This window comes from Podarcis erhardii, assembly GCF_964252035.2.
Source record: "Podarcis erhardii genome assembly, chromosome: 16".
NCBI classification, from domain to species: Eukaryota; Metazoa; Chordata; class Lepidosauria; order Squamata; family Lacertidae; genus Podarcis; species Podarcis erhardii.
In genome coordinates this window covers 23,241,339-23,259,985 of record NC_138514.1, presented here as the reverse complement: position 1 = coordinate 23,259,985, position 18,647 = coordinate 23,241,339, and positions in this window count along the sequence as shown.

Sequence of the window (18,647 nt, the reverse complement as noted above, 5' to 3'; positions counted from 1 at the left end):
GGGCCACTGCGGCTGGAGGTTCTCCGGATGGCCCATGATGCCCCAGCAGCGGGGCACTTTGGACGGTATCGGACCACCCATCTGGTCAGTCGTGAGTTTTGGTGGCCCCGCCTGAAGGCTGACGTGGCTCGATACGTTGCTGGTTGTGATGTCTGCCGGCGCGCCAAGGGCCCTACCGGGCGACCCCTCGGCCTACTTCAGCCATTGCCAGTTCCACCGCGCCCTTGGCACACGGTTTCGTTGGACTTTGTAGTGGACTTACCCCCGTCTCGTGGTTGTACCTGCCTCCTAGTTTTCTCCGACCATTTCACCAAGATGGTGCACTGCGCCCCCTGCCCATCTGTACCCACAGCCAAGGAAACCGCTCAGCTGTACCTTCAGCATGTCTTCCGCCTGCATGGCCTACCTGAGCGCGTGGTGTCCGACCGGGGCGTTCAGTTCACATCCCGGTTCTGGCGAGCATTACACCAGACCCTCGGGACAGAGGTCTGCCTCTCGTCAGCCTACCACCCACAGACCGATGGCCAGACGGAACGGGTGAACGCGGTGCTGGAGCAGTACCTCCGGTGTTACTGCAGCTACCAGCAGGATGACTGGGTCGACCACCTGGCATTGGCGGAGTTTGCCTACAACAACGCGGTGAATGCGTCCACCCAGCAGACCCCGTTCCAGGCCAGTTACGGTTATCATCCACGGCTGTTTCCAGATGTGCTGCCGGCATCCGCGGTCCCGGCGGTGACGGAGTGGCTTCAAGAGCTCCAGTCCCAGCAACAGCTTTTGGTGGAGCAACTGCACCAGGCCAAGGAAGCGTACAAAGCCCAGGCCGACCGCCACCGCCAGGTGGGGCCGGAACTTCGCGTCGGTGACCTGGTTTGGCTCTCCACTCGCCACCTCCACCCTTCTCGACCTTCGCGGAAGTTGGACGCCCGATTCACCGGCCCGTTCCCTATCGTGGACCAAGTCTCTCCTGTGGCATTCCGTCTCCGGTTACCCGCAACCCTGAAGGTTCACCCGGTCTTCCACAGGTCCCTTCTGAGTCCAGTGGCCCCACCCGACGAGTTCCACCCAAACCGTCCCCGACCGCAGCCAGTGTTGGTTCAGGGAGAGCCTGAGTACGAGGTGGAACGCATCCTAGACTCCCGATACCGCAGGGGAAAGCTGCAGTATCTCATTGACTGGAAGGGGTACGGACCGGAGGACCGTTCCTGGGAACCAGCGGCCAACGTCCACGCACCTGCCTGCCTCCGAGAGTTCCATGCGACGTACCCCGGCAAGCCGGGTCCGGACCCTCGGTTGAGGGGGGGGCCTGGGAGGGGGGATGGTGTGATGGCCTGGGATTCCGATTCAGAGGATGAACCAGAGGAATCCCAGCCTGCACAGGCGTCCCCGCCTCCAGGGCCGGCTGAACTGGGGCAAGGCCTAGATGCTGAAGAGCCTGCACCTGTGGCAGAGCACCAGGAGCTGGCCCCAGGTGAAACCCTTCAGGCCCCAGAGGGGCTTGAGGACTCAGTGGCTACAGGTGAGCCTCCTCCAGGGCCCAGTAACCCTTCGGCCTCTCCTGATCTGCAGAGGCTTAGGGCAGAGAGGCGAAGGGAACTGGTTGCTCCCAGGAGGAGTGCTCGCCTTAAGGCCAGAGGAGGCGGGGCTCATGGGGGCCGGGACCGCCCCTGGCCTTAGAAGAGGATAAAAGCCCAGTCAGCCCGGTCCCAGGTTGCGGGAGCAACGTCGTTGTTGGCTTTGGACCTTCCTGTGTTCTTGATCCCTGCTTGGCCTCCTGTTCCTGACCATCCGGTGCTCCTGTTCCCTGCTCGGCCTCCTGTTCCTGACCATCCAGTGTTCCTGTACCCTGCTCGGCCTCCTGTTCCAGCGTTCCTGTTCCCCGCCCGGCTCTCCGCCTCGGACCTCGCCCCTCTTCGTGTGGACTCAGACTACGCTCAAGGTACCTTTCCCCCGGGTCCAGCACAGTTGATGTGCCATTTCTGTGAACCTCATTACAGTGGTACCTCTGGTTAAGAAGTTAACCTGAAACTGTACTTAACCTGAGGTACCACTTTAGCTAATGGGGCCTCCTGCTGCCGCACCGCCGGAGCACGATTTCTGTTCTCATCCTGAAGCAAAGTTCTTAACCTGAGGTACTATTTCTGGGTTAGCGGAGTCTGTAACCTGAACTGTCTGTAACGGGAGGTACCGCTGTATTGGTGAGACCAGTGACACGTACTCAAGGGTGCGGCCTGACTACAAAGTTGATAAGAACCAGTTGTGGGGGAACCTAACAGTTGGCTGTTAGAGTGCAAAACAACTCCATTTTTATGTACAGGGAGGGTTCTGGTAGGCAAGTGAAAATGAGTTGAGTAAAGTTGCCTATGAAGATGGGTATCATATCTCCCCTCAGGGTCCTCTTTCCCCAGTTCCTTCAACCACTCCTCATAAGGCTTGGTCTCTAGACCCTTGATCATCTTGGTTGCCCTCCTCAAAGGTTGGATGGCCATCTGTCATGGATGCTTTAGCTGAGATTCCTGCATTGCAGGAGTTTGGACTAGATGCTCCCTTCCAGATCTACAAGGATTGTGTCTGGATGAAGAGATGGTGAAGTGATGGAGTGTGAGAGGAGGTGGTTGGCCAGAGGATGAACAGCTAAGATACCTTTCCTATATGAAGTGTGTCCTAATGTCTCACAGATCCCTTAGACTAATTACATTAGTCCTGTAATGCTTTACTGAATAAAGTCGGGCCAATTGGGAATTGGGTGTGACCCTCCATATTGATCCCCCAAAGAGAATTACCCTTACATGGCCAACACACTGTTTATTTGTGTGTGTGTACATGCCCCCCTCTGGTCAGGCTACACCCACTGCCATGTGGCTCCAGACTGCCCATTCACAGCTGGATGTAATTCTTAGGGGCAAAATGGTTGCCCACTCAAGGCAGAGAGGGAAAGGGGGGGGGGCCTTCTCTGATCCCACAACTTCCTTCTTTTAATGAGCTATCTATTACAGGCTCATAGGCATAGCTTAGAGAACATGCTGTGCATATACCGTGTCAAGGAAAAAGGTGGGGTATAAATAAATATATAACGATAATAGCACCAGAGAAAAGGGACTCACCTGCTGCTAAAACAAAGCAACAAGAATAAAAACACCTCCACCATCCATCCGAAATAGCTGTGATTAACAAAAGCACACCAGCAACAAGCTGGATTCATCCCCTATGAGCCTCAAGAGACATCCTGAAATCTATCCAATGTACCTTGGGGCAGGAGGAGGGAGAATGCTTCACCGTGTACAGAAATCTCATTAGAAGCAGTCGCTATCCAGGAATATGATGTGAGAAAGAATAACACACACACACACACACACCTCAACAACTTGGACAGAACAGAAACCTCCTTCAGATGGTTTGCACCATCACTCAGCAATAGATTTAGAGGAAATGATCCACGAGGGATTGGTAAATGTATTTGGAACCAGAGATTGCTCTTCGAAATTCAGACTTCTTGGGATTTTGCAATGCAGTTCTCCAACCAGTGTGTCCAAAAATGCATTTGTGAGCGGGAATAATGTACAAAGATGCATTTTATTTAAAACATTGCTTGCAGAAATGGGCATGTTAGTTAAAATGGCATGCAAAACATGTGTTTATTAAGAGACACCTGAAATACATGTGTTCAGGACCCACCCTCTTCTTGTAATTGTAAATTGTTTCAATTGATCTGAATATTGTCTTTTTATGTTGCTGTAACCTGCCCTCATTAGCTCTGCCTATTATTGGCTCTGGCTTTTTGCACATTCTGTCACATGCTAGTGTGACCAACAAATGGAACTGGGACCATGGAAAAACCTTAAGCAACAGGTTCCATGGGTTTCCAAGGTCCCACACGGTCTTCCTGCTTCTCCACCCCTCTCCTCCATTAGTATGATGAATTGCAGTGCTTTATTTTTAAAAGGAATTAGAGACGGTGAAATCTGTGGAGCCTTGGTCCACCTCTGATTGCCATTCAGCAAAAAGAAAAGCAAAGAAAAAGAGTTACTTTCCATTTATTATTAAAGTAAATTAGCCTGATTGTCACAGAGTGAAAACGCTCAATTTCAACATACATGGAGATGAATGCATTTAATTTACCCCTTCACAATTCTAAGCGATCAGTTGGGAGGAGCCTTGCTAGGATCCGTTCTGTTTTGTCCCTCTTTGCAAGGTGGTTGCCAAGCAATAGGATGAGGCTTCAGTGTGGGCCCCGTTGTCCAATTCCAGTGGCATTCCCTCCCTCTCCCTCTCCCTCCCCAGTTACGAACTGTGGCTGTGACGTGTGGAACATGGCACAACAACCAGCTCTGCCCCCTGCCTAGGCTGGCAAGATAACATCGAGACAAAACGCCAAGCTCTTGCCAAGCCATTGAGAAAGCCCATGGTCTTTCTGAATTCTGTTCAGGAGCAGAGGGAGGGGGAGAGAGGATTGAGGAGCAGCAACAGCAGCCACCAGTGCACAAGCAGATACCATTTCCAGATCTTGTCGGGTGGTAATTATCTCCATTGGGCCTGCCGGCCCACAATAACAAACTTCATCATTTGGCAGGCAACAGAATCAACAGCCAAAGGGGGGGGGGGAACCCCACACACCAGCCTGCCTCTTTTTCATGGTACATCACACTCTCTCTCCCTTTCCAAGAAGGAGTGCAGCCTTCGGAGTCTGAAATACACAGCGGCTCAGTGAGAGAGGCTGGGTTGATTTGCTGCAAGAAATGATACTTAACCTGTCTTCATCTGGTGAGTGTTCTTGATGATGGGCCTGTATTTAAGTGGCCTAAAAGATAGAAGTGTGACAATGGTTATGGCCCAGGAACATAGGAAGGTACCTTATGTGTGCCCTTGGGTCTGGTTTGGAAGATCCAGCTGGTGCAGAATGCAGAGGCCAGATTGCTTGAGGAGAGCTTCTGGGTGAGACCATTGTTAAAACAGCTATATCAAGCCATGTTCATAGTTTGTGTATTAATTTACGAAGTCTTGAACAACTTAGGTCCAGGTACCTCAGGGATTGCCAAAACTCTTCTTGATTAGAGTGTGCCCAGATGAGATGCGGGTCCCCCTGGGTGAGATCATCAACTTGTTCCTTGGCACAGAGACATTCCCCAGGGAGCTGAAGGAAGCAGTGGTGTGTCCGCTCTTAAAGAAAACATTGTTAAATCCTTTAGATCTATCCAATTACTGCCTGGTTTCGAATCTTTCGTACCTGGGTAAGGTAACTGAGAGAGTGTTTGCTGAACAGCTTGGTCGGTTTCTGGAGGAAACATTGGCTTTGGATCCATTCCAGTCTGGCTTTCGCCCTGGTTATGGGACCGAGATGGCTCTGGTAGCCCTAACAGATGATCTCCGTAGACAACTGGACCAAGGCGGGTCAGGACTGCTGATTCTTTTAGACTTGTCAGCAGCGTTCAACATGGTTGATCACGATCTTTTGGACCACCACCTTGCTGACATGGGGATTCAGGGCACAGTCCAACAATGGCTGCATTCCTTTATCTCAGGTCAGGGACAGATGGTGGCACTAGGGAAGGAGATGTCGTCGCGGCACCCCTTGGTGTGTGGAGTGCTGTGGGGCGCAATCCTTTCCCTGATGCTTTTTAACATCTTTATGCGCCCACTTGCCCAGTTTGTCTGGAGTTTCGGGCTGGGTTGTCACCAATATACTAATGATACCCAGCTCTATCTGTTGATGGACGGCCATCCTGAGTCGGTCCCGGACACACTGACCAGATGTCTGGAAGCTGTGGCTGGATGGCTGCATGGGAGCCGGTTGAAGTTAAACCCTTCAAAGACAGAGGTCCTCTGGCTGGGTCGGGATGGCATGGGGTTGGGGGACCAACTCCCATCTCTTGCGGGGGCTCAATTTGTGCCAGTGCCTTCTGTCAAGAGTTTGGGTGTAACCTTTGACTCATCCCTCTCCATGGAGGTGTAGGTTGCAGCCACTGCAAAGGCAGCATTTTTCCATCTCCACCGTATCAAACAGTTGGTCCCTTACCTTTCCCACCCTGATCTGGCCATAGTGATCCATGTGATGGTCACCTCCAGGCTTGACTACTGTAACTCGCTCTACACGGGGCTGCCCTTGAAGTTGTCCCAGAAACTCCAGCAGGTGCAGAATGCCGTGTCGAGGCTCCTTACAGGGTCCTCACCATGGGACTACATTCACCCAGTGCTTTTCCAGCTGCACTGGCTCCCGGTGGAGTATAGGGTCAGGTTTAAGGTGCTGGTTTTGACCTTTAAAGCCCTTTGCAGCCGAGGACCCTCTTCGGGACCGCCTCTCCTGGTATGCCCCACGGAGAACCTTAAGGTCCATAAATAGCAACACTCTAGAGGTCCCAGGCCCTAAGGAAGTCAGATTAGCCACAACCAGGGCCAGAGCCTTTTCAACACTGGCTCCAGCCTGGTGGAACGCTCTGCCTCATGAGACCAGGGCCCTGCAGGATCTGATTTCTTCCACCAGGGCCTGTAAGACAGAATTGTTCCACCTGGCCTTTGGCTTGGAATCAGCCTGATCCTCTCCTCCTCTTTCCTTTTCCTTCTGTGATGGAACCACTATTTGGGGACTTCCCTGGCTTTTTTCTGGCCCATGTAGGACCAGTTTGGATAGTTGGCCTTGGTGAAGATTTGACATTTTTCCCCCCCAAACAGTTTTTGATCTGGACTTCCACTGAAATGAGGCTGCATTTTAAGTTGTATTCTAATACTGTTTTTAAGTTGTATTTTAATCAATTGTCTTTAAACCTAATGTTAGCTTCCCTGAGCCCGGTCTTGGCAGGGGAGGGTGGGGTATAAATAAAATTTTATTATTATTATTATTATTATTATTATTATTATTATTATTATTATTATTATATCCCAGCTCTCAATCACTGAGATCATCTGCAGGAACATCCCAGAGAACCTGTCATTGTGCTATCGGTGTGGTTGAGTCCACCGAACACATTCTCTTGACTTGCTCTTCTTATGCAGAGCTTAGACAAAACTTTATAGACCCACTCCTATGTCAACTTAGCTTCGTACCCGGAGAAAACCAGGTTTTACACTTGCTGAATAATGTCACTAGAGCTATACCTTTCTTGGTGGCCAAATTTCTTTTTTTAGCCTTTAAGTGTCGCAAGACCATAACTGACTGTATTGACATGGGGCTATCTGTTTAGCCCTTTTAGTGTTGGCTAAGCTCTAAAATCTTCCTGGATGTTTTAACTGTGTATTGACAAATGTATTTGTATTTTTATTTCTTTTTTCTGACTGACGGTCGAATAAAAAGGTTGATTGATTGATTGATTGATTGATCTGCAGGAACATCCTTGGTCATCCCCTGAGTTCATGAGACATCAAGAATGAACTGAACCTTTAGTTTCATCAGCCCTGGCCTGTGAAACTCTCTGCCACTGAAAATTCAGCAAGTGCCTTCTGTTCCAACTTTTAAACACCTGCTGATTCCACCAGGTCTATGCAGGCAATTAAGAATATACCCTACCAAAATAGTTAGCTGGTTTCTGATTTTAACTTTTTATATAGTTTTTTACTGTTTGAATCTGAATATATTAAACGGTTATCTGAACAATTTTGCATCTCAGCTCTGTGGGATGTAAACACAGGAGCAGTCAATGACAACATTCCTAGAGTGTACATGTTAGAACATGGGGAGGGATGTCTGTCCAGCAAGCAGGTAAACTTCCTGGGGACGGACTTCCTCCGCATGTGACCAGAGGTGGGTGTGGCCTCACCTGTGCAGGTAATGATAAAAGCACAGGGCAGGCAGCCACTCTCTTGCCTCTTGCCTCTTGCCTCTCTCTCTGCCATCTTCCTTCGATGAGGAAACATCTAAGGATGCCCTCTTGGCTCTCAGCCAAGAGAGGACAGTACTATCTTCCTATAAGTGCATGTTTCTAAGTGCATGTAACCTTTTTAAGCCTGCCTACCTTCTGGGATCATATTGTGAACAGAACGTGAGTAAACTCTTTTATACTTTTATAAAGACTGTGTCGTGTCTTGTATTTTAAGAGGGAACAAAGGGGAAATTACCAGAGTAATTATTATAGAGGTTCTAGCGAACCTGTGCAAGCGTTACCGTTGCGAACTTAAAGGGGAATGTCTATAAACTCTGCTGATATTTTGGGAACTTGTTAGTACAAGTTGGATAAGGATATAATTAGTCAATATATCCTCTCCTGCACCCCAGAACATTCCCACAAAGGGTTATTGGCCCCAGTATTGCATATTTCTGCGTATTTTTGAAGGATTGCATTGGATTGTGATTTTGAGTTGAGTAGTATTTTTCTGAGTTAACTTCCTGGTAAGCACATGGTCCTTTGTTCCATTGTGCAGTGGGGATTAAGCACCCCCCCCCCTTCCCTCAGAGTTCACAGTGACCCAAGGCAGTGAAGAATTGTTTTGAATTTTGAGATTTTTGAGATTTTGATTTTAAAATTTTGAGAAATTTTGAAGAATTTTCAAATTTTTGGATTTTAAGATGGCTAGAGCAGCTTTTGATAGTGATGCAAAGCTAGGAATGCCTGTGCTGAATGAACACAATTTCATACACTGGAAGCAGCGCTTGATAGCATGTTTAGATTATAAGCACATTTTGGAAGCTTTAAACCCTCAGCCTACAGGATCGTCTGAGGAGGATTTAGCCAAGATAAATGCTTGGAAACGCATGAACAGCGAAGCTAGACACATAATTTTGAGTGGACTTCGTGATGAGCAGCTATCATTAATAAATAGTACAGATGATGCATCTCAAATCTTAAGAGATATCGAGCGCGTGTATGGAGAATCTAGCATAAACTGCTTCAGAAACCTGGTGTGTAAATTAACCAGAGTGAGGATGAATTCAAAAGAGGAATTCACAGAGCACATCAACAAGTTTACTGAGATTATTCAGAGAATTGATTTGACTCCCAAAGCTTTTGATGAAGATACAAAGATAGCATTTTTGTTGTCATCACTTGGACCACGCTTTAGCGCATTTGTAAGTTTGATGGATCATAGACAAGGTCTGACTTTTAAAGACTTGATTGGTTATTTAAAAGAAGAATGCAGAGATAGAGCTGAATCTCCAGTGAGAAATGCTAGAAGCAAAGACAGTAGTTATGCATCTAGGCAATTTACAAAGTCCAAAGAGATGCCTAAGAAAGTGATTTGTTTCAATTGTAACAAAGAAGGACACATTGCAAAGAATTGCAGGGCTCCTAAAGCCAAGAAACCCCACCCCTTTCAGCCAAAAGGGGAAAAGAAGGGGAAACGTGAATGCACATGGCTACTGCAAGAAAGGAATTTAGCTGTCCAGAATCGTGAAAATAGACGTAATAAATGGATAATTGATTCAGGTGCCAGCTCACATTTTTCATATAAAAAGGACTATTTTAATGAGATAAATGATGAAGAAGGATCTGAAATTGAAATTGCAGATGGGAACATTGTTAAAGCAAAAGGTGCAGGTTCCATGAGTCTGAAATGCAATATAAACAATGAATGCATTGAGAACACAATCTCTAGAGTTTTGTATGTACCAGAGCTGAGCTGCAATTTAATCAGCGTGTCCACACTGGACAAGAAAGGTTTCCAGATCACATTTGGAAATGGAGAATGCAAGGTGACTAGAAATGGCAAAGTGTTTGCTCAAGCAGAGCTAATCAATGGTGTATATGAGCTTGATTTTTCAGAGAATCAGTCTGCAAAGGTGGCACATTCCAGCCAGAAGGATGAAGCAGATCTGGACCTGTGGCACAGAAGGCTTGGACATAGAGACACCAACGTCATTCTGGATCTACAGAAAAGAGATCTTGTAAGAGGCTTGCAGGTAAAGCAGAGCAACAAAGCTCCAGCAAAGTGCATAAGCTGTATTACTGAGAAGGCTGTAAAACCTTCATTTCCACGTTGTGCAGAACAAAGAAGCAACAAAGTGCTTGACATAGTGCACACTGACATATGTGGACCCATGAATGTTCCCTCACTGGGAAAGAATAGATATATTTTAATATTTCTGGATGACTTTTCAAGATTTTGTGTTGTATATTTCCTCAAAGAGAAGAGTGAGACAGTGGACAAGCTCCAGGAATACATTGCCATGGTCAAGAACAAATTCCAGAGAGCTCCAACTGTGTTAATGAGCGACAATGGAGGTGAGTACTGCTCAAATGAAATGCAGGCTCTCCTGGCCAAGGAAGGAATTGCACACGTAACCACAATTCCTTACACACCACAGCAGAATGCCATAGCTGAGAGAAAGTTTAGGTCCATTATGGACATGACAAGGTGCATGCTAAAGGATGCATGTTTGCCACAGAAGCTGTGGGCCGAAGGAGTGTACACATCGGTCTATTTGCAGAATAGACTGCCAACTAAAGGTGCAGAGCGCACACCATTTGAACTTTGGCATGGGAAAGCTCCCAATCTGTCGCACATACGTGTGTTTGGAAGTCCGTGTTACTTCCACGTGCCCAAGGAACACAGACACAAGCTTGACTCCAGGGCAAAAGCAGGTATCCTGGTGGGATACGCCTCTGGAGGCAAAGGATATAGAATTATGGACTTACAAACTGGTAAGACAAATGCATACCATGCGGTTTATTTTGATGAATATGGAAAAGTAGACACTAAGAACACTGTTGTGGATTCTTCTGATGAGTCAGAAAGGACTCAAGAACTTGTATATTTCCCTTTTGAGACTCCACAAAGTACTAATCTGCCTTCGAGTGTTACAGCACCCCCTACAGGCGACACAGAGGACCAGAACCCTGGCGGCACCAGAGACGAAGATGAGGACTCAGATGGGGACATGCCTGCGTTGGAGGAGGATGAGGAAGCTGATGCGGTCGCAGAACCAGAGGTCAGGCGCTCGTCCAGAACCAACAAAGGTGTCCCACCATTACGGTTGTCCTACTTTGCAGGGTCGGCGTTTCCACAAGAACCTTCCACTTGGGAAGAGATACAGGAGATGCCAGCTGCAGAAGCCAGTCTCTGGAGGAAGGCCGCGCAGGAGGAGATGGATGCACTGCATCAGAACAAGACCTGGACACTCACTGAGCTGCCTCCCGGTAAGAAGGCCATTGGCAGTAAATGGGTTTTCAAGGTTAAGAAGGGGTCAGAAGGAGAAGTGCAGCGCTACAAAGCTAGACTTGTAGCACAGGGATTTTCACAGCGTTTTGGTGAAGATTATGATGAAGTTTTTGCACCAACTGTGAGGTACAGCAGCGTAAGAATGCTTCTAAGCATTGCAGCCTCCAAGAAAATGAGAGTGAAACACATAGACATTGCTACCGCTTTTCTACATGGGCAGATTTCTGAAGAAATCTATATGAAACAGCCCAAAGGTTTTGTGAAACCACATGAGGCACATTTAGTGTGCAAACTGCAGAAAGGACTTTATGGACTTAAACAGGCTGCTAGAGCCTGGAACCAGAAGTTGCATAAAATGCTGACGCAACTTGGGTACAAGCAAGGCGACGCTGACAAGTGCTTGTACAGTAAGTCAAATAATGGACAATTCTCATATATCTTAGCTTTTGTCGATGACCTGATTATTGCCACAGCAAGTGAGAAAGACTATACACAGATAGTAAAACACCTTAGCAAAGAGGTGGAGGTCAAGGAGCTAGGAGATGTCCAGTACTACCTCGGGATCCAGGTGGAAAGAGAAGAGGACGGCTCATTTCTTCTCAGCCAAAGACAGAAGATCCACGAGCTAATTGAGCACATGCAGATGCAAGACGCACATCCAGTTGCTACACCGATGGCTACTGACTTCCTGAAGAATCAGCAGGATTCGAAGCAGTTGCCAGACAACAATGACTACAGGTCGGCGATTGGTAAACTTTTGTATTTAGTTACCACATGTAGACCTGACTTAGCAAATGCTGTGGGGATTCTTAGCAGAAAAGTGAATTCTCCCACTGAGCATGATTGGGCAGGTGTAAAGAGGGTGGTGCGATATTTGAAGGGTACCATGAATTGTAAATTAAGGTTACCAGCCGTCAGAGACCCTAAGTTGGTTGGGTATACTGATGCGGATTGGGCTGGGGATAATGCTGATTATAAATCAACAAGTGGTCATGTTTTCATGTTTGGTGATGGACCTGTTTCATGGGGCAGTTATAAACAGAGCTGTGTAGCATTATCTTCCACAGAATCAGAATACGTTGCAGCAACAGAAGCCTGCAGAGAGATCGCCTGGCTTGATCAACTCATAAAGGACTTTGGGTTGGTGAGAAAAGGGCCTGTCAGCTTGCTAGAGGACAATCAAAGTTGCCTGAAGCTGACGCAGAGTGAGAAGTTCCTGGCCAGAACAAAACACATTGGGGTTAAATACCACTACATACGCCAGATGATCCAGGATGGACTTGTGGAACTATCCTACTGCAGCACCCAAGAGATGACTGCTGACATCCTGACGAAACCCCTACCAAGAGAGAGTTTCCAGAATCTACGTGTCAAGCTGGGACTCTGGGTGGTTGAATAAAGTTGTTTATGTTTTGTGTATGTTGTATTGCCTGAGAAGGGGTATGTGGGATGTAAACACAGGAGCAGTCAATGACAACATTCCTAGAGTGTACATGTTAGAACATGGGGAGGGATGTCTGTCCAGCAAGCAGGTAAACTTCCTGGGGACGGACTTCCTCCGCATGTGACCAGAGGTGGGTGTGGCCTCACCTGTGCAGGTAATGATAAAAGCACAGGGCAGGCAGCCACTCTCTTGCCTCTTGCCTCTTGCCTCTCTCTCTGCCATCTTCCTTCGATGAGGAAACATCTAAGGATGCCCTCTTGGCTCTCAGCCAAGAGAGGACAGTACTATCTTCCTATAAGTGCATGTTTCTAAGTGCATGTAACCTTTTTAAGCCTGCCTACCTTCTGGGATCATATTGTGAACAGAACGTGAGTAAACTCTTTTATACTTTTATAAAGACTGTGTCGTGTCTTGTATTTTAAGAGGGAACAAAGGGGAAATTACCAGAGTAATTATTATAGAGGTTCTAGCGAACCTGTGCAAGCGTTACCGTTGCGAACTTAAAGGGGAATGTCTATAAACTCTGCTGATATTTTGGGAACTTGTTAGTACAAGTTGGATAAGGATATAATTAGTCAATATATCCTCTCCTGCACCCCAGAACATTCCCACAAGCTCTACTGCCATTAAAAAATGATGAGAGCTTTTATGAAGGAATACGTGCCCTACCATCAGCTTAAGAATTAGAGGTGATCAAAGGGGGGAGAGACATCCCTGACCTTCTCCAAGACTTTTTCTCCTTTCTAAGCTATAGAGATACCAAGGAAGGCTGAAAACAGGCCAGAAAGAAAATGAGATGCACTGATTTTAATCTAATAGGTTTTCCAATTCCATTTTTGTCTAATCAATGTGTCACCCAATTAAAGTGCTCTCTCCAGTCTGAACACCTGGGTCCAAATCTTTTATTTAAAAACTCAGTTTTTATTTATCATGAGTGTTATCACATTAGAGGAGATCAGCAAAAGGTGGGAGTGGAATTATTTGACGTTAGAGATTCTATTGTTTCCACCAGTTTCTGTAGCAACAAGAACCCTGGTCTCCTGGCCAGCATTTCAACAATGGTGAATTGTTAACAGATGCCAATATATTGATAGGTAGGTAGATAAATAGATAGATAGATAGAAGATCCACACACACATACATACCATGGAGATTTCACTGTGATACTCATTATAGCAATCAAATTCAACATGCAAATAATGAAACAAATTTGGAAGGGGGAAATGGAGACCTTTTCATCCCTAGTTAACAGTATTTTAACTAGTACAGTAATACCTCAGGTTACATACACTTCAGGTTACATACGCTTCAGGTTACAGTCTCCGCTAACCCAGAAATAGTATCTCAGGTTAAGAACTTTGCTTCAGGATGAGAACAGAAATCATGCTCTGGTGGCGCAGCAGCAGCAGGAGGCCCCATTAGCTAAAGTGGTGCTTCAGTTTAGGAACAGTTTCAGGTTAAGAATGAACCTCCAGAATGAATTAAGTTCTTAACCTGAGGTACCACTGCATTTTAACAGTATTTTCCTGCAATGAGAGTGTGTCATGACCCAAACTACCAGTAATGTCTTGGGCAGTGACTTGGAGGAAGAGGGGTCATCTATATCAGTAGCACCACTCAAAGAAACACTGAATCTGGGACCTGACTTTGAGCTTGAGTCCAGCAACCAAAGACCACCAGAACCTGAGACGTCTGAACCTCATCCATAAAAAAGAGAGTTCCCAATAGCGAATGGAGCAGGGGAAAGAAATGAGGCCACCTTGGATGGAGCCTGAGCCAAATGAGGCAACCTACATAGCATCTCAGAGCAAGGGAGGCTGTTTCCTGAAGCCCTCATTTGGAGATGAAACCAAATCTTAGTCAGTGCTCACCTAATGCACACCCTCCTATGTACTTACTCTCTCTCTCTCTCTCTCTCTCTCTCTCTCTGTGTGTGTGTGTGTGTGTGTGTAACATAATGGGTACACATAGTTGCCTGCATTTTTGGACTGTGCTTGAGAGGAGGTGTCAGAAGTAGCTGAGATCAGGTGCATCTGCCTCCTTAGCCTGTGATAAGCACGGAACTGCCAGTGGTAGCTTTTCAGGAATGTAGCCCATGCTACATAGAGGGCATCTCCCCTCACCAAGGTTGGTCATGGGATCCTCCAAGATGAGAAAGAGTATGAGAGCCTTGTTTGACCAGCAAGGTCTTCCAAAGTGCCCTGGGACTCTATATACTTGGTGGTTCTTCTGCCTTGATTTCTGGCATTCTCATTGATCTTCACTTCTAACTTACAGCTCAGCTCTAACTCCTGACTTTCTCCATAGTTCCTGGCTCACTGAAGAAAACTGCCCAGAGCTCAGCCTTGGCAAGGAGTCACTTGAACTTCTCCTCCTGATACTATTGTTTGTATAAAGGAAGAAGGTAAATAGTTTTGTCCAAAAGCAGGAGATCCTTATAATGGAGATCTCCTACCCTTCCTAGTCCTTTGATTCCCATTCCTAGCGTAGTCAGTGCAAAGCCTGGTCAAGTATAGGATGTAGACATTACTGTTCACTGTACAGTCATACCTCATGTTACATTCGCTTCATGTTACATTCTATCAGGTTACGTCCCACAGTGACCCGGAAGTACCAGAAAGGGTTACTCCCGGGCTTTGCCGCTCGCGCATGCGCAGAAGTGCAAAATGACGACATACGCATGTGCAGAAGCGGCGAATCACAACCTGTGCATGCGCAGACACACTGCTGCGGGTTGCGCTCTTTCCATGTTGCGAACGGGCCTCAAGAACGGATCCCATCCACAACCAGAGGTACCACTGTACCTGATTCCAGAGGCTCCCAATATATAATGGATTGTTACAAACCCAAACAATGCTGGACTTCATTTTTATGTGCATTTGGCTAGGGGTGGATGAATCCGCCGATTCCAGTTGCTCTTAAATTCAGTTCTCCACATCCCTGCATCAGTTTGCATTTTTAAAAAACAAAGACAAAAAAAGTCCATACAAAAATCCATCAGTGTTTTAGAGCACACTTTTCCTACACATTTTTGCAAGCAATTCATTCTAACACAGTGCCTATTTGCATGCTATTTTCACTAATACATACTTTTTCCTGTGCGGTTATTTGGTTGGAGAACTGCACCATACAGAGAACTATCAGTTCCAAATGGATATAGAGCTGTTTGCATACTGGGTTGTACCAAAGTAGTAGCGCTGAGTAACTCATCCCATCAGGGTGACAAATTATGTTGGTGGAATGGGATTCTTCCTACATATGTTCCCTCAATCTGTTCTATGGGTTTTCTCAATCCTTCAGAGCATATTTGGAGAAGGTGCAAGGGGAGAGAAGGGGGGAATGCACAAATGGAAATCGTTGCAGCGATGGGACAAAGTGGATATTACTCACTGTTTCCTGAATTGCAAATCAATTCAGAGGGTTTGCATTAAAATATGACCTGAACCAGATTCCTCCTCCTCCTCCCCTGCTCGCGGGCCACCTTGATGCCTTGAAAGATTTGCTCAACTGAGAGATAAGCACCCCTCTTCTTTCCCCAGCAAACACAAGAACTGATCCACACCAAATAATGAAGAGAAACCCTCTGCTCTGAGATGGGAAGGAAGAGATGGAGAACAGCCCAGTCAGAGGGCTGAGTCAACGCTCTTTCTCAACAGGGCAGGTAAAGTCAAAGAGGTGATTATCTCAGTTCTTTGTGCTCTTGAGGACCTGGCAATCCTTTTTCAGAACAGAAGGTTGAGGTTCCATGCCTTTATGTGCCTTGGCCTCTCACTATTTAAGTAACACCTTGGAATATGTCAGAGAAGAAGCAGCAACTTGTCATGGAGGGTTCTTTTATTTTTGAAGGGTGGAAAAAAGAGGTTTCCCCCCTCCCCCCACCCTTTTGCTGTACTTGAATATATATAAAGCACAGATGGCTCTGAATTATTTTAGCGGTGCTGTTAATATGCACAATTCCAGGGGATATACATTTGAAACTGAGATGGTTTGAATAGCTGGAAATTAGCTTTAAAGGGGAAATTAAAAATACAGTCTTGGGGAGGGAAAGCTCATGCATGAAAAACACCTCACTGCATGTAAAAACATCTTGGACTATTTACTAGTTTGCTTTTGGCATTTGTATTCTACTCCATAACATAGAAAGTTTTCTGGGTGGCTAACAACAACAACAACTAACAACAACTAACAACAACAATAATAATATACAAAAGGTTTTAAAAAATAAAATACAAAAAGTTAAAGGAATGGATACATTAAAATCATCCAGTGATGCCGTAACCAACTTTTTAATGAGATTGAGGGGCACGTTTTCTTCTATGTGTGCATGTACAGTGGTACCTCGGGTTAAGTACTTAATTCGTTCCGGAGGTCTGTTCTTAACCTGAAACTGTTCTTAACCTGAAGCACCACTGTAGCTAATGGGGCCTCCCGCTGCTGCTGCTGCACTGCCGGAGCACGATTTCTGCTCTCATCCTGAAGCAAAGTTCTTAACGTGAGGTACTATTTCTGGGTTAGCGGAGTCTGTAACCTGAAGCGTATGTAACCTGAAGCGTATGTAACCCGAGGTACCACTGTACTTGGAAACCATTTTGAATGAAGATGGTGGTCAGAGTCTTTCGAGACTGCACTGATTTTCTGGTTTCTTAGCATTTCCAAGCAATGCCAGGTAGAAGGCTGTGAATGTAAATAAATCACAGCTTGATAAATAAATGCAAACAAAGCTCATACAACACCCACTCTCATACAGCTAATCCTATACACAACTACACAAAGCTGGCCAGAAGCCCTAGAAGTTGATCTGATGCCAGCAAACTTCCTGCTTATTTGTTATATAGGGATGGGGTGGGTTTTTTCCTACACCTGTGAGCGTTTCTGCAACCTCTTGCTCCTCCTGGTGGTCTAACTCCTCCTAGACCTAGGCAATAGGTCTCTCTCTCTCTCTCTCTCTCTCTCTCTCTCTCTCTCTCTCTGTGTGTGTGTGTGTGTGTGTGTGTGTCTGGCTTCTGTGAGGCAGCTGGAGCCCATGAAACATCCTTTTCTTGGCAGATGAAGCTACTCCCCATATCCAACAGTGCTGGAGTGGGTGTGTCAGTGAGTCGAGAGAGAAAGGCGGAGATGGAGGGGCAGAGCTCTTGGCTCCTGCTGCAGGGATGGATGAGGTGAGAGGACAGGTTGAAGAAGGCCCCCTTCCGATCCTCACTAGCAGATTTCCCCACTCCCAGTGGAGGCCGCCATATCTTACTGGAGCCCCCTCCCGAGTCCTTGGCCAACCCTCCACCTGCGTCCTCCTGACTGGGCCAGCCCACGGCACCAAGGTGCATTAGGAGTGCACAGATAATGAGAGTGCCTTGCTCCCACGCCACTTCTAACCTCTCTGGACAGAGGCATTAATCTCTTGAGGTCTGAACCTGACACCTTTCTCCAGCACTGCCTCGGCAGCGGTGAGCGCATTTGAAATTTGTAATTAAAACAGCAGCAGGGAAGTCAATAAACTGTCATATCCCTCTGTTCAGCAAATGTCTTGTTCTTTCTTCAAATTCTGGGTCAGTTTGCTTGGATCTCCAGGCCGATCGATGGTTTTGTCTGGGTTGCCAGAGTAACCCTGTGTCCTTAAGGTTCAAAGAGGCGAAGGAAAGCATATTGTTCACCCACACATGGCTACTCACCCCCACCCCGCTCTGCTTCATGACTTTTCAAACAACTTCAGCAAAATCCCCAGATTTCTGATGGAGAACCTGTGTAGTGCAGGGACCTTTAGATTTCTGGATACATGGATATGGGTGTAATTAATCACTTCATCCATTTCTACTCAGCCTGTCCATCTAAGCTGGATCTGTAAAGCAACTCGACAGCCTGACATTTAAAAAATAAATATAAATCAGCTTCTGGTGATGCCTCCCCTAGGGGCAAGGATGGTGCTATTTTGGCAACACCAGGAGGAGCATTTGGACGATTGAGTTTTTTGTTAGTATATATCAGAGTTTCCCAAAACCTGTTTTTGGACTACAGTTCCCATCATCCCTGACTACTGGTCCTGCCAGCTAGGAATGATGGGAGCTGTAGTCTATAGACAGCTGGAGGGCTGAGTCTGGGAAACCCTGGTATATATGATATAAGC